Source organism: Salvelinus sp. IW2-2015, linkage group LG4q.1:29 (assembly GCF_002910315.2).
Source record: "Salvelinus sp. IW2-2015 linkage group LG4q.1:29, ASM291031v2, whole genome shotgun sequence".
Classification (NCBI taxonomy): domain Eukaryota; kingdom Metazoa; phylum Chordata; class Actinopteri; order Salmoniformes; family Salmonidae; genus Salvelinus; species Salvelinus sp. IW2-2015.
The window spans coordinates 3,045,953-3,058,464 of NC_036842.1; the positions used below are offsets into that span (position 1 = coordinate 3,045,953).

General features: G+C 43.7%; 1 protein-coding gene across 1 annotated transcript in view; it reads right to left on the reverse strand.

Moving 5' to 3' along the window:
• Positions 1 to 12,512, reverse strand: part of LOC111961251 (E3 ubiquitin-protein ligase UHRF2) — a 254,746-nt gene that overhangs the window by 51,911 nt on the left and 190,323 nt on the right. The gene's annotated exons all lie outside the window — the stretch shown is intronic.

The following is a 12,512-nucleotide window of genomic DNA, read 5'->3' on the forward strand; positions in this document are numbered from 1 at the left end:
TTCTTTATCCCTTTACCCACTTGTGTGTATAAGGTAGTAGTTGTGGAATTGTTAGGTTAGATTACTCGTTGGTTATTACTGCATTGTCGGAACTAGAAGCACAAGCATTTCGCTACACTCGCATTAACATCTGCTAACCATGTGTATGTGACAAATAAAATTTGATTTGATTTGACATTCAGCTTGTCAGTATGTCTATATGGTATAGTCTGTCTCCATGCTCATGAGGAAAGTAAATAGCATTATAAATCAGGATAGGTAGTAACTGTATATATATATGCTCAATGAAATAATATAATTACAAAGTTATAGCATTTATCAACACAATTTTAACAGTACATGACATGCACAACAAGTCTGATGTTCACTGCGACAATATCAGTAGCTTGTCTCAAATATAGCATGAAGCAAACAGTGTTACAACACATCTGCTGGTACCACTTTATATAATATTTCTTACGATTCTCAAAAATGAAATGCGTTGTAATTCAACGTGTGCCTTGCGCAAACGTTGTGCTTTGCATTCAGTGTCTGACCGTCAAACCTCAGATGGACAAAAAGAGGTGGGTGGAGTCAAACGTTTTGCACACTGCAGTCAGGGTACTGACAGGCTCTGAGATTAAGGCTCCTATTGCACAGCAATAGCCTACTGTAGCCTACCCTGGGGCACCGTGTGGGGGGGGAATTAGGCCGATTCTAAGGGCCTGTTTTTTTTATTTTTTTATTTCACCTTTATTTAACCAGGTAGGCTAGTTGAGAACAAGTTCTCATTTGCAACTGCGACCTGGCCAAGATAAAGCATAGCAGTGTGAACAGACAACACAGAGTTACACATGGAGTAAACAATAAACAAGTCAATAACATGGTAGAAAAAAAAAGAGAATCTATATACAATGTGTGCAAAAGGCATGAGGTAGGCAATAAATCGAATAATTACAATTTAGCAGATAACACTGGAGTGATAAATCATCAGATGATCATGTGCAAGAAGAGATACTGGTGTGCAAAAGAGCAGAAAAGTAAATAAATAAAAGCAGTATGGGGGTGAGGTAGGTAAATTGGGTGGGTAGTTTACAGATGGACTATGTACAGCTGCAGCGATCGGTTAGCTGCTCGGATAGCAGATTTTTAAAGTTGTTGAGGAGATAAAAGTCTCCAACTTCAGAGATTTTTGCAATTCGTTCCAGTCGCAGGCAGCAGAGAACTGGAAGGAAAGGCGTCCAAATGAGGTTTTGGCTTTAGGGATGATCAGTGAGATACACCTGCTGGAGCGCGTGCTGCGGTGGGTGTAGCCATCGTGACCAGTGAACTGAGATAAGGCGGCACTTTACCTAGCATAGCCTTGTAGATGACTGGGCCAGTGGGTCTGACGACGAACATGTAGCGAGGGCAGCCGACTAGGGCATACAGGTCGCAGTGGTGGGTCGTATAAGGTGCTTTAGTAACAAAACGAATGGCACTGTGATAAACTGCATCCAGTTTGCTGAGTAGAGTATTGGAAGCTATTTGTAGATGACATCGCCGAAGTCGAGGATCGGTAGGATAGTCAGTTTTACTAGGGTAAGTTTGGCGGCGTGAGTGAAGGAGGCTTTGTTGCGGAATAGAAAGCCGATTCTTGATTTGATTTTGATTGGAGATGTTTGATATGAGTCTGGAAGGAGAGTTTGCAGTCTAGCCAGACACCTAGGTACTTATAGATGTCCACATATTCTAGGTCGGAACCGTCCAGGGTGGTGATGCTAGTCGGGCGTGCGGGTGCAGGCAGCGAACGGTTGAAAAGCATGCATTTGGTTTTACTAGCGTTAAGACAGTTGGAGGCCACGGAAGGAGTGTTGTATGGCATTGAAGCCGTTTGGAGGTTAGATAGCACAGTGTCCAAGGAAGGCCGAAGTATATAGAATGGTGTCGTCTGCGTAGAGGTGGATCAGGGAATCGCCCGCAGCAAGAGCAACATCATTGATGTATACAGAGAAAAGAGTCGGCCCGAGAATTGAACCCTGTGGTACCCCCATAGAGACTGCCAGAGGACCGGACAACATGCCCTCCATTTGACACCTGAACTCTGTCTGCAAAGTAGTTTGTGAACCAGGCAAGGCAGTCATTAGAAAAACCGAGGCTACTGAGTCTGCCGATAAGAATATGGTGATTACAGAGTCGAAAGCCTTGGCCAGGTCGATGAAGGACGGCTGCACAGTAATGTCTTTTATCGATGGCGGTTATGATATCGTTTAGTACCTTGAGCGTGGCTGAGGTGCACCCGTGACCGGCTCGGAAACCGGATTGCACAGCGGAGAAGGTACGTGGGAATTCGAGATGGTCAGTGATCTGTTGTGTGACTTGGCTTTCGAAGACCTTAGATAGGCAGGGCAGGATGGATATAGTCTGTAACAGTTTGGGTCCAGGGTGTCTCCCCCTTTGAAGAGGGGGATGACCGCGGCAGCTTTCCAATCCTTGGGATCTCAGATGATACGAAGGAAGAGTTGAACAGGCGGTAATAGGGGTGCGACAATGCGGCGGACAGTTCAGAAATAGGGGGTCCAGATTGTTCAAGCCCAGCTGATTTGTATGGTCCAGTTTTCCAGCTCTTCAGAACCATCTGCTATCTGGATTTGGGTAAAGGAGAAGCTGGGGAGCTTGGGCGAGTAGCAGCGGGGGGCGGGGCTGTTGGCCACAGGTTGTGAGTCGCCAGAGGAAGCATGGCCAGCCATGAGAAATGCTTGTTGAAGTCTTCGATTATCACGGATTTATCGGTGGTGACCGTGTTACCTAGCCTCAGTGCAGTGGGCAGCTGGGAGGAGGGTGCTCTGTTCTCCATGGACTTTACAGTATCCAGAACTTTTTGGAGTTAGAGCTACAGGATGCAAATTTCTGCTTGAAAAAGCTGCCTTTGCTTTCCTGACTGACTGCGTGTATTGGTTCCTGACTTCCCTGAACAGTTGCATATCGCGGGGACTCTCGATGCTATTGCAGTTCGCCACAGGATGTTTTTGTGCTGGTCAGGGCAGTCAGGTGCTGGAGTGAACCAAGGGCCTATATCTGTTCTTGGTTTCTGCATTTTTTGAACGGAGCATGCTTGTCTAATATGTGAGGAATAACTTTTAAAGAATGACCAGGCATCCTCAACTGACGGATGAAGTCAATATCCTTTCCACGGTACCCGGGCCAGGTCGATTAGAAAGGCCTGCTCGCAGAAGTGTTTTAGGGAGCGTTGACAGTGATGAGGGGTGGTCGTTTGACCCGGACCCGTGCGGTACAGGCAATGAGGCCAGTGATCGCTGAGATCTTGATTGAAGACAGCAGAGGTGTATTGGAGGGCAGGTTGGTCAGATAATGTCTATTAGGGTGCCCATGTTACGGATTAGGGTTTACCTGGTGGGTTCCTTGATGAATTTGGTAGATTGAGGGCATCAAGCTTGGATTTAGGACATCCGGGGTGTTTAAGCTATCCCAGTTTAGTCACCTAACAGAACAAACTCTGAAGCTAGATGGGGAGCGATCCAATTCACAGATGGTGTCCAGGGCACAGCTGGGAGCTGAGGGGGTCGGTAGCAGGCGGCAACAGTGAGAGACTTATTTCTGGAGGATTAATTTTTAAATTAGAAGTTCGAACTTTTGGCATAGACCGGAAAGTATGACAGAACTTGCAGGCTATCTCTGCAGTAGATTGCAACTCCTCCCCCTTTGGCAGTTCTATCTTGACGGAAAGTGTTATAGTTGGTAGGAAATCCCAAGAATTTTGGTGGCCTCCTAAGCCAGGATCGACACGGCAAGGACATCAGGTTGGCAGAGTGTGCTAAAGCGTGAGTAAGGCAAACTTAGGGAGGAGGCTTCTGATGTTGACATGCATGAGGCCAAGCTTTTTCGATCACAGAAGTCAAACAAAGATGAGGGTGAGTGGACATGAGGGGCCTGGTTTACCTCCACATCACCCGAGGAACAGAAGAGTAGTAGGATGAGGGTGCGGCAAAGGCTATCAAAACTGGTTGCCTAGAGCGTTGGGGACAAAGAATAAAACAGCAGATTTATGGGCGTGAGAATAGATCTGGCATAATGTGCAGACAGGGTATGGTGGGGCGCGGGTACAGCGGAGGCAAGCCCAGCACTGGGTATGATATAAAAGGTTGTATCTCTGGACATGCTGGTCTCAATGGGTGAGGTCACCGCATGTGTGGGGGTGGGACAAAGGAGTATCAGAGGTACGGAGAGTGTGGAAATACAGTGTCCATTGCAAACCAAAACAAATGATAATGATAACTAGCCTGAACAACAGTATGCAAGGCATTATTGATATAGAGAGACATACAATAAGACATAAAGTGATTGCAGGTCTTGAGGAGAGCTAGCTAAAACAACAGGTAAGATAACAGTAGCAATAACAGGTGCTAGTCTAACACAGCAACAACAGGTAAAAATGGCGACGACTAGCAGAGAGGGTCGGATTAACTACACACAGATCCTGAGTTAAAGCACAGAGCCGACAGATAAAACACAAATAAACAGAATGGAGTACCGTGAATTAATGGACAGTCAAGCAGGCATCAGCTATGTATAGCCGAGTGATCATAGTGTCCAGGGGGCAGCCGTAGATGGAGCAGGAGGCCTCCACTAAGCTAGCACGCGGCGTTTAAAGTTAGTAGCCCGGGGGTGTCTCTCAGACGGAGGGGTCTGCTCAGACGTGGTCGTGTCGACAGAGAATCCAAGCCGGATGGCGTGGCGAAAGAGAGGTTGTGAATTGTAGAATTGTGTTTGCTAACTGGTGCTAGCTTCGTGGCAGTGGTAGCTTGCGCTAGCTGCAAGCTAGCTGTGAGGATCAGAATAGTGGCTCAGGGATTACGGCAGGAATCCGGCGTTGTGTCGAGAGACAGTCCGATGCTGGTAAATTGGTGAGTAATATCCAGGCTAATAAACAGGGTGGTGTGTCTGTGCAGAAGGTAAAAGCTACTAGCAGCGGCAAAAAAATGGCTAAATTAGCTTGTAGCTGATTAGACCAGTTGTGATGGATTGGCAGGCTCTGTGTCGGCAAAAAAAGGTCCAGTCCAATTGGCAAAAGAGGTATTGTAGCCAAGAATTCGCTGGTAGACCTCTTCGGCTAGCCGGCAGATGGGCTAGCCGAGGCTAGCTCAAGGCTAACTGGTGCTTGCTTCGGGACAGAGGTGTTTAGCCAGTAGTAGCCACTCGGTTTCAGCTAGCTAGCTGTGATGATACGGTGTAATTGTCCAGAGCTTGCGTCAGGAATCCGGTGATGTGGTAGAGAAAAAGCAGCCTATATGCTCTGGGTTGATATCGCGCTTGCAGACTGGCAGGTATTGGCCCGAGCTGAAGCTGGCTGTGTCCGAGTTAAGGGGAACCGCAGCAGTGGCTAACTGACTACTAGCTATGTAGCTAGTTATCTGGCTAGCTTCTGATTGGGTTACGTTCTAAAGTATAAAAAATAGAGGTCCGTACCACATTGGGTGAGGCGGGATGTAGGAATGTATATTCAGTTCCTAGCTGGAAAGTGAAATTAAAATATATACGAAATGTATACGAAAAATACGAGGACTATTTACACGGGACAAGACAAGACAAACACACGTCCGACTGCTACGCCATCTTGGATTCAACAAGTGACTGACAGGGGCCCTAAAAAATGATTAGAACATTAGGTGCATTTTTTTCAATATTAACCTATCATTAATATATTTTATTTACAAAGTTGTATTAGTACAAACGATTTCTTTGTCTCCCCCCACCTCTATTTACATGAAATGGTCTGGTCCTGTCCCCAAACCAGGCGCGGAACGATACTTGCTAGCAGTGAATTGCGAGTGAGGAGTGCCGGTGGAGCAGCATGTCTCAGTTTGCTAAAGAAAAATCTGGCTTCCAAAAACGAAAGGAGATAGAAAAGAAAGGGCAACAGTATGTCACCCAATTTTTCACAAAGGAAGGTGGGTGTAGTCCGTGAGTGGTGGAAATTAACCTGTTAGCTTAGCCCATAGTGAAATAGGCTACTTTTTCTCCCCTAACATTAGTTACTTAATATCTTCACAGGAAATTCTGAGTGTTTAACATTTCGCTCCTCTTTTTGCCGACATTTAATCAATGCAGGCAAACTTTTAGCAAGCTATTCATACTAAATCAGTTGTCCCTGCCTGGTGCCATGCCCAACAAATGCAGCTTCAGGCTCAGCAGCCCTGTCTCCCCATCCCCATACCGCTAAACCAGCCCTACTCCCAACTGAAGAAGGAGGTGAGCAGCATTGTGTTGAATGACATGTCAGTTGACATAATTGCAGGTACTGCAATGCATTGAGGATAGGAATGTGATTCTCCAGTCAGGAAAAATCTCACTTGACACAGAGGCAGCCAATATCAGAGTCTTAAATGAAGTGATGCAGGCTCTTAGAGATGAATGGGAGTCTCTCCTGTCTGAGGCAACACTGATTGCTACGCAAATGGATGTTGCACCTCAATTTAGAAAGGAACACAGCCAGGACAGTGCAGCAACGGTGTTTCGGGAACACAGTGTTTTTTTACTGCTATGGACAACATAAGTGACTTGGACACTAGGTTCCACACCACTACAAAAATTGTAGAATAATTTTCTGCTGTTCTGAAAGTTGAGCAGATTAGTGAGGATAAAGTCCCTTCTGTGTGTCAACCACTGATCATTAAGTATTCCAGAGATCTTACATCTGAGTTTCAAAATGAAGTAAGACACCTGAACACTGTATATGCTGCTACTTTCCCCCCTAACTTGTCCCCTCTCGGGTCTCCTGAATGCACTTTATAAGATGCAGCTGCAAAGCATTTTTGGAGAAGTGTGCATTGCTTTACGTATATTTTGCACACTGCCTGTGACTGTTGCTGGTGGCGAGAGAGCTTTCAGTAAGCTAAAACTGATAAACTATTTGAGGTCCACTATGTCCCAGGACAGGCTTTGCAGTCTTGCCACACTGTCCATTGAAAGTCAGTTAGCTAGAAAGCTGGACTTCAAAGACTTGATCAGTGACTTTGCTAGCAAGAAGGCTCGGCGCTGGGCTCTTGGTGAGTAAGACTGAGCAAGGGCCAGTGATAACTGTTCAATGGCATGGCTTTGGATATTGGATCACTACACACATGATGCCCACAGGCTGAGAACAAGACTGAGAACAAGATATATCTCAAAATAATGGCTGGATTGCCATACAATTTGTTGCGCACAATCAAGACCCCAAGTGGAAGGAACCTATTGATTTGGTGACCTCTTGACCTTTCCTCTAGTGCCACCACCAGGCATTTCCATTCCCATTTCCATTTTGTTTTCCTCTAGTGCCACCATCAGACATTTCCATTCCCATTTCCATTTTGTTTTCCTCTAGTGCCACCATCAGGGCTTCCCCTCCATTTCCATTCCCATTTCCATTTTGTTTTCCTCTAGTGCCACCATCAGCATGTTCCATTTCCATTTCCATTTGTTTTCCTCTAGTGCCACCATCAGGCATTTTCCATTCCCATTTCCATTTCAGTTTTCCTCTTAGTGCCACCATCAGGCATTTCCCATTCCATTTTTGTTTTCCTCTAGTGCCACCATCAGGCATTTCCATTTCCATTTTGTTTTCCTCTAGTGCCACCATCAGGCATTTCCATCCATTCCATTTTGTTTTCCTCTAGTGCCACCATCAGGCATTTCCATTTCCCATTTCCATTTTGTTTTCCTCTAGTGCCACCATCAGGCATTTCCATTTCCCCATTTCCATTTTGTTTTCCTCTAGTCCACCATCAGGCATTTCCATTCCCATTTCCATTTTGTTTTCCTCTAGTGCCACCATCAGGCATTTCCATTTCCATTTCCATTTTGTTTTTCCTCTAGTGCCACCATCAGGCATTTTCCATTTCCATTTTGTTTCCTCTAGTGCCACCATCAGCATTTCCATCTTCCATCTTCCATTTTTGTTTTCCTCTAGTCCACCATCAAGGCATTTCCATTCCATTTCCAGGTTATGTTTTCCTCTAGTGCCACCATCAGGCATTTCCATTCCCATTTCCATTTTGTTTTCCTCTAGTGCCACCATCAGGCATTTCCATTTCCAGTTTGTTTTCCATTTCCACTTTTACGGCTGCTTATTTTGTAGTTGGTATGTATACTTAGTTCAAAAATCTGCTGCTGATTCTGTTATTTTGTTTGTTATATCATTCTATAGATGATAATGTTATTTTATTTTCATTGAAGAGGTTAATGTATATTTAAGTTATATTTATTTTAAGTTATTCATACATTTTTTAAGAGAATTTTCCATTCAAGAATTTGACCATTAAAATTACATTTAGACTGTAAAAGATGGCCTTTAGCACATTTCTTATAGAGGGTATCAGTCTTGCATCAAATAGTGAATTCCACTGTATACAGAAAGTTGCCTACATGTCTGCACAGTGTTATATTTTCACAGCTCACTGTCAGTAAATATTGGACTACAAGAGAGTTGCAAGCCTGCACAGGTAGAGTTATTTAAAGCTTTGAATGAGTTGATTGGGTTCTGGAGGTGTGTGGTTACAGCAATTGCACAGGGTTGTGGTGGCCTGTGGTGGTAGGGCCCAATGTGATATCTGGTAGGGCCCAAAATCCCTGGCAGCGCCCCTGAGCCTACCCACTGTCAAATATTTTACATACTACAAATACCTAGGTGTCTGGCTAGACTGTAAACTCTCCTTCTAGACTCATATTAAACATCTCCAATCCAAAATTAAATCTAGAATCGGCTTCCTATTTCGCAACAAAGCCTCCTTCACTCACGCCGCCAAACATACCCTTGTAAAACTGACTATCCTACCGATCCTCGACTTCGGCGATGTCATTTACAAAATAGCTTCCAATACTCTACTCAGCAAACTGGATGCAGTCTATCACAGTGCCATCCGTTTTGTTACCAAAGCCCCTTATAACACCCACCACTGTGACCTGTATGCTCTAGTCGGCTGGCCCTCGCTACATATTCGTCGCCAGACCCACTGGCTCCAGGTCATCTATAAGTTGATGCTAGGTAAATCTCCACCTTATCTCAGCTCACCCATATTGTTTTTATTTACTTTTCTGCTCTTTTGCACAGCCGTATTTCTACTTGCACATCATCATCTGCTCATCTATCACCCCAGTGATAATTTGCTAAATTGTAACTACTTCGCTGCTATGGCCTATTTATTGCCCTACGCCATTTGCACACACTGTATATAGACTTTTTTTTCTTTCTATTGTGTTATTGACTGTACGCTTGTTTATTCCATGTGTAACTCTGTGTTGTTGTTTGTGTCGCACTGCTTTGCTTTATCTTGGTCAGGTCACAGTTGTAAATTAGAAGTTGTTCTCAACTAGCCTACCTGGTTAAATAAAGGTGAAATAAAAAAAATAAAAAAAAATAAGCTACCACAGTGTTGGCAGAATGTTTTCATATTTTGCAGTAATTTCTGCTGCATATCTGGCAAAGGACTGTGTCCATTTCTGGCAAATGGTTGTAGACCTGTCAGCAGAATTTTTGAATTGAACAATGTTTTGCACTGACTTTTCCCCCAGCCTAAATATGATGGACTGCCCGAGAATTCTGAAACATTGTCTAGGGCAGGCTACAAAAAAATGCAATTAGCGTACAGTACATACAGTAGCTTACTTCAACGTAAAAGATCACCTGTCGGTTCACCAGTTAAATTAGATGGCTGTATATTAAACCGCGCTGCCTATGAGATTGCAAAACTTGAAATGGAGGCATTTACTGAATTATTTGGAGATGTTGCAACTGGGCCATGACAGTTTCTAAAAGAAAGTGTGTGGGCAGAATGTTTTAATCTTTTTCAATGACTTTATGAATTTTTTTTAACAAAAAATGCATGCTGCCTATAGTGAAGTGCCAAACACTGGCCTCATGTTCTGTAAGATTGATTTTCTATTGAACAATTTAAAAGTAAATGATAGCTAAAGCCCACACTTCTATGCAAAAGACACATTGTTATTCAATATTTTGTTTATCAATACATGATTGTGTTTCTATATCCTGCCTTGGTATAGGCTATTGAGATTATATAGGCTATTATGTCATGCTCATGTCACACAGCCACACTGTACAAACTCTTTTAAAAAATGGTTCCAAAGGGGTTCTTTGGCTGTCCCCATAGGAAAACCCTTTTTGATTTCAGATAGAACCCTTTTGGGTTCCATGCAATGACGTATATAAATCCTGGATTGCTGATGCTTCTGTATGTATTGGCTTTGAAGCCACCAGTCGGCCACATTGGCACTCCCTAGTAGCAGCAGTCCTCCAATTACATGTTTAAAGTATAGTGTTGTAGTGGGGACAGCACCATTAGTACTCTCTAAAAAAAAGGAAAATGTTTTAATATATTTTTTCATTTTTATCTTTATCTCACATAATTTAAAAGTATGTATTAAGGTGTCTGTAATATAACAAACGTGTCAAAAATGAATGTAGACATTCATAAATTAATTTCTATAGCTTCCAATGTATTTTTTACAATTGAGGAGGAGTACCATGAAGGCTTGCGCGGTGGCTTCAATACAGCGCCCCCTGTCAGTCATCTAGGGTTTATACACATCATTGGTTCCATGTAGAACCCTCTGTTGAAAGTGTTCTACCTGGAACCCAAAAGGGTTCTACATGGAACCAAAAGGGGTTCTTTAAACGGTTCTCCTATGGGGACAGCCGAAAAACCCTTTTAGGTTCTAGATACACTTTTTTATTTTTTATAAAAGTGTACCCATCTGTCATAGGCGACCGGTCTATTTACATTCGAGCATGGTTGGCTATGGCTTTTGAATGAGCAATGGATAAATGGTAGTCTAATATTTGTTGTGTAGCGGGAATAAACCAGTCATATCAGAAAAGGAGAGACATGCCCTGAAATATGATTATGATTTAGGCCTAAATAATAAAAGTAAAATAAATATATTAGGCGACATTCTGCTATGCGATCTTGCCAACGGTAAATGCATAAGTTTTATCATTAGACCTACGTTTTTATCAGCCTATCATTATTATAATTCCCGTGCATCAAACTCCAATCTTTGCTTGCAATACAGTTGACCAACCACTAAAAGCTGTGCATACGCATCGTCTGAGATTTGCGTGGAACTATCCATACTTTCCAGTCAGTTCAACGGTGATAAGTGGAGAAAGTCAAAGTTGCTGGTCCATTATGATATTCTGAGATAGCAACTTGGCATATATAACAAGGCATTTAGAAATGCCAATTTGATCACGATTAATCAGAATAATTCGAGAGTGCTCTTCTCGAACATTGTGGCCTGATAAATCCTACCTCCGCAAACCTATGTGAACTTCACGCCACATATAAATGTGATGAGTTTGCGGCATATTTCAGAGATAAGATAACAAACATTAGGCTGGGTATCAGTCAACCAAGACCTGATGAGAAATTTGATGGTATGTGCCGTAGTCTACCATGCAAAGGCACTACGGATTTATTTTCCCTGGTTGACACAGACATGCTCAGGAAAGTGATATCACAATTGAAGCCTTCTACCTGCCTTCTCGATACTTTCCTCACCACATTTTTCAAAACAGTTTTTAATTGCATATCTGAAGAAGTGCAAGTTATTGTTAATCACTCCCTGTTCACGGGCATTTCCCCCACTGTACTAAAACTGCTATGGTGAAACCCCTTCTGAAGAAAAGTAATCTAGATTATTCCGTTTTAAGCAATTTTTGGCCAATCTCCAACCTTGCATTCTTAAGCAAAATTCTGGAGAAATTGATGTTCAAACAGCTAAATGACAACTTTATTTCTGAAAAATTCCAATCTGGTTTTCATACCCAACACAGCACAGAGCGTTAGTTAAAGTGCTAACGTATTTTAGACCCAACCCGGATGCCAAACAGCTCTCTGTCCTTGTAATCTTAGATTTAAGTGCTGCATTCGACACTGTTGACCATGATGTCCTTCTGGACAGGTGGGTTGGTCTCTCCTGTTCAGTTCTAAATTGGTTTAGGACCTATCTATCCAGTTGAGAGGTCAAGCTTTTCTTCGCGCCCGGTTCGTCTTCCCCCCCCCCCCGTCCTTGTCGAGGGCGCTCTATTTACAAGGTACGGAAGATCATGGACATGCGTTCTCGGGACGTGGTCACCAGTACTTAGTGGATTGGGAGGGTTACGGTCCTGAGGAGAGGAGTTGGGTTCCATCTCGGGACGTGCTGGACCGTTCGTTGATTGATGATTTCTTCGTTGCCGCCAGGGTTCCTCCTCGAGTGCGCCAGGAGGCGCTCGGTGAGTGGGGGGTACTGTCATGTTTTGTCATTGATTATCATGTCTTGTCCCTGTGCTTCCCTCTGCTGGTCTTATTAGGTTTTTCTTTTCTCTCTCTCTCTCTCTCTCTCTCCTCCTCTCTCCCTCTCCCGCTCTCTCTCTCTCTCTATCGTTCCGTTCTGCTCCCAGCTGTTTCTCATTCTCCTAACGCCTCATTTACTCTTTCACACCTGTCCCCTATTTTGCCCTCTGATTAGAGTCCTATTTCTCCCTCTGTTTTCCGCTG